Raw genomic sequence first — 4745 nt, 5'->3', positions numbered from 1 at the left:
CTTCCTGTCCGTGGCAATGAAAGAGTTAAGCAGGAGAGAGGAGAGGAGAGGAGAGGAGAGGAGAGGGGAGGGGAGGGGAGGAGAGGAGAGGAGAGGAGAGGAGAGGAGAGGAGAGGAGAGGAGAGGAGAGGAGAGGAGAGGAGAGGAGAGGAGAGGAGAGGAGAGGAGAGGGGAGGGGAGGGGAGGGGAGAGGAGAGGAGAGGAGAGGAGAGGAGAGAGAGAGGGGGAGATGCCCAGGACCGTCTGGGCTAATGTAAAACTTGTAGATCTAATGTAAAACTTGTAGATCTAATGTAAAACTTGTAGATGTGATGTAAAACTTGTAGATCGGTTATTTTAGGTGCGGCGCACCAGCGCACAACGAAGTATAAATGAAGCCTCATCAGAAATATTTAATTTACTTATTTTTGTTTTTAAATGCAAACCTTTGTACTTTTTATCACCGTTTGAGTGTTTTTATGCCTATTAATGTTTTCTAGACACAGGTTTGTGCACAGAGTCAGGGTGTGTGTATGCACAGTGTGTAACAGTGTGTACGCACAGTGTGTAACAGTGTGTAACAGTGTGTACGCACAGTGTGTAACAGTGTGTAACAGTGTGTACGCACAGTGTGTCCAAAATGAAGGATGGTGACAAAGCTGAAGCTTCATTTAAACCACTGAAGCTTGTAGAGTATCATATGTATCATATGTATGTATCATGTACCTTACTGTAAGTACCATATGTACCGTATGTATCATATGTATGTATCATATGTATCATATGTATCATATGTACCGTATGTATCATATGTATGTATCATATGTATGTATCATGTACTCTACTGTAAGTACCATATGTACCGTATGTATCATATGTATGTATCATGTGCTCTACTGTAAGTACCATATGTACTGTATGTATCATATGTATGTATCATGTACTCTACTGTAAGTACCATATGTACCGTATGTATCATATGTATGTATCATGTACTCTACTGTAAGTACCATATGTACGCTACAGGGTATGTAAGGTACAAACACCCTCCTGTGCTGGACTGTTGTCATCCTGAAGTTTTTTAACCACTGCAATATTTAATATTTATTCTTATTTAAACAATTCATGTACTGTAAGAAACACGCTCCTCACTGCTTATCCATGGAAGAGTTGAACATTCCTGACGTTATTACAGCTGAATATTATTAACTCTTCACACTACAGCTGAATTTTATTTATCACTACAGCTGAATATATCATATAAAACACTACACAGAGTTCCCACAGTCACTAAATTCCTGGAAATATTTTGAAATGAAAAGAAAAATGTTTTCCGGGCCTGGAAAAGGTTTGGAATTAATCAAATGTTTTGGAAAATGATTGGATATAATTTACAGTTTGTGGCTTTTGATTCTGTTCATAAAAAAACATGTCTAGCATTACGTGAAATATATGTGGCCTAATGTACACAGGAAAATAATAGATCTACAACACGTTTCACTGTGATACGTTGTTAGCTTGTAGATCTGTTCTTTTTGTCATTATGATTACTATAGGTCTGTAGTAAGACTCATTATGATTACTATAAAAAATATATTAAAAATGTGTGGGAACCCTGAGCTGAGCTCTGTGCGACGCTTTAATATTATATATATAATAATATATATAGTTAATATTAGCTGAGCACACATCTGTTACTTGTGAGTTAATATTAGCTGAGGTTTGTGTTGGAGTTTCTTCTTTACAACAGCTTGACTTGCGTTTATTTTGTGTGTGTGTGTGTGTGTGTGTGTGTGTGTGTGTGTGTGTGTGTGTGTGTGTGTGTGTGTGTGTGTGTGTGTGTGTGTGTGTGTGTGTGTGTGTGTGTGTGTGTGTGTGTGTGTGTGTGTGTGTGTGTGTGTGTGTGTGTGTGTGTGTAAAAAACTGGTCCTTCTTTAACAGGATGTGACTGAAATTCAAACATGTATACATTTGCTAAAAGCTAAAAGAATGGCTCTTTGTCCAAAATTAAAAGCTTTGAATTGGATTCAATTCTGATGCCAGGATTTATGCTTCCTGTACTTCCTGTTTCCATTCCGTCCAAAGTGTAGCTGAACTGTATTAAATTGATTCCAAAACCATGAAAATGATCACTTTGTGTCCTTTAGGATCTGATGACTTCACTAGGATCTTAAGGATCACTTTACTTCATTATTGTGTCCTTTAGGATCTTAGCTTGATATGCAATGTAGCCACCATGTTGTTTAATTATCATTATAGGCCTACATATAATTATATATAATTATAATTATGTATAATCAGTGTTGGGGATAACTACTGTAACGTAATACTTTTTGGGTAACAGAGTAACGTAACGCGTTAGTTTTGCAATTAGAGTACTTGGTTACTTAGTTACTGTTTAAAAAATAATGGCGTTACTTTGTTACATTTATGAACTATATTATGTTTCCCTGTTCTTTATTTAAATCCATCCGACACATTTGCTCTGTTTCCTGATAAATGAACAAGCTTGTCTCTGTCAATGGAGGTTTGCAGGGATGTTGCACGAAAATCGGTGACTGGGTGATTGCGTAGTCATTCTATTTAATGGGTCAGTCACCGCTTTAGGTGTGACACACGGCTGACGCCATTAGTCTGTATAAAAAAGGAGTAGGATAATGCAGTAGGATATGAGTAGGATATTATGGTATATCCAGGACTAAAAGTATCTATTAAACATGGATTAGGAAGTCTAAAGTAATATTAACATTTATTATTGGTTAATAACAGTGTGGGAATTTGCAGGTGAGGCTGTGACCGATTTGAGATAAGAGGCTGTTTCTGTATTTTGAATTAATCAGTCACACCCTGAAGATCCTGCCCTTTTGTTCTGCAACAGGAGAGTTCATCTTTAGGTGTGAACCAAAACAAGTCTCTGGGCCAAGTCTTTTGTTACCAAGCGGCTGATTACAGTCTTTATGCAAGGTGAAGGCTCTCCCTCTGTCCCCAGAAAGTAGGATAAAGGTAAAGTCATGCAGACTCAAAGCTAGATTGAATTCATGTAATTATTCTTATTTCACAGTAAAAGCTTATTTTGTAGTAAGTACACAAGTATGAACAAATGTGGTTGGGGAGAAACCAGCTAGTTGTAAGTCATTTCTCTTCTTGAATCTAAGAATAATGTCATGTTATTTTAAATCATCTCTTTTTGTTTAAATCATTCATAAGGTTGAATACATATATGTGTGGTCTTATTTTGAAGACAATAAGATGTTAAACAAAGATTTCATAATAAGAGCTTGTAAATGTACAGTTTTATAGAGGGTTAAAGTAAATTGTCATGTGTCAGTGTAAAGGAGGCAGATCCATTGTGAAAGGCTGGCACAAGAAGTCTTTTGTTTCTAAAAACCTGTTTGTGAGTGTTCAGAAGGAGGACTAGGAGGACGGTCCTATGTCAAATGTCTGTATATATTTTAATGTCTCTGTGATTCAAGTTACACTCTGTGGATCGGCTACATGCAGATGTCATGTCCTGGAAATAAAACACATTTCTATGGACAAACCCACTTTCAAACTGGATTCTTGTTATTCTTACACTCAGGGAATAGTGTTGTTTCCGCCTGATCAATGGGACCATATACCACAGTCACACATCACAGTCACAGATCATTGTACTGATCACAGTATTCTTAAACACGTGCTGGACCCAAAACATTATCAAGTGAAGAAAAAGGAAATGTCCGCATCTCCCATCTTTTCTTTATTATTTTAACCCACGCAGGGCTTCTTCAAACATGTAAACTGCTCTTGTTTACATTAATTTGTCACACGTGCGCGACACATTGGCAGAGATTGAGAGTAGACAGGGAGGCCCTTTAGTAGGCTACGGTCGTGGAAGTATTCACACTATTTTCGGATGTATTGGTGAAAGTAGAACGTCAATGCAAATGAGCCTTGGTGAAGCCCAGCACAGCTCTCTAATATATGTATGTGTGTATGTGTGTGTGTGTGTGTGTGTGTGTGTGTGTGTGTGTGTGTGTGTGTGTGTGTGTGTGTGTGTGTGTGTGTGTGTATATATATATATATATATATATATATATACACACACACACATACGTATATATATATATATTTCTATGTTTTCATAGTTCATAGTCCAGTAGTGATATTATGTATTAGTGGTCTATGAGATCCAAACTTTATGTTTGCTACAGTTTGTTAACGATGCTCAATCTCTTTCCATTTTACTGTAATTAAAATTTAGAAAAGGGTTTGCAAAAAAAATGTGTGTTCAGTAAAATCTGAGAATTATCTAGTTTTATTTCATACATTCACTAACTGTGGGGGATATGACATTTAATTTAAGTGTGAATATATTTTTTAATGTTTTTATGTTTTTATGAGTTTTTAGATTTTTTAGATAGAGTTTTTAGATAGATTTTTATGACCTTTTTTTTATCTCGTCCCCTGACAAATAATATATATTATTTTATATTAAAAAACCTCAAACTAACAAGAAAATCCACTTTAAAACAAATTAAACCTAAACTGAAATGGAAAATAAAAACAAAATAAAAAACTAAAAGGAATTAAAAATGAAAAACTATAATAATATTGGTGGGGAGATAGGGGGTATATATTGTAGTTTAGTGTGTGTGTGTGTGTGTGTGTGTGTGTGTGTGTGTGTGTGTGTGTGCGTGCGTGCGTGCGTGCGTGCGTGCGTGCGTGCGTGCGTGCGTGTGTGTGTTTGCAGAGGTGTGTGTGTGTTTGCAGAGGTGTGTGTGTGT

Source organism: Gymnoscopelus braueri (assembly GCF_963280865.1).
Source record: "Gymnoscopelus braueri genome assembly, chromosome: 10".
NCBI lineage: Eukaryota > Metazoa > Chordata > Actinopteri > Myctophiformes > Myctophidae > Gymnoscopelus > Gymnoscopelus braueri.
The sequence above is the reverse complement of the archived record's forward strand: the minus strand, read 5'-3'. Positions refer to the sequence as shown.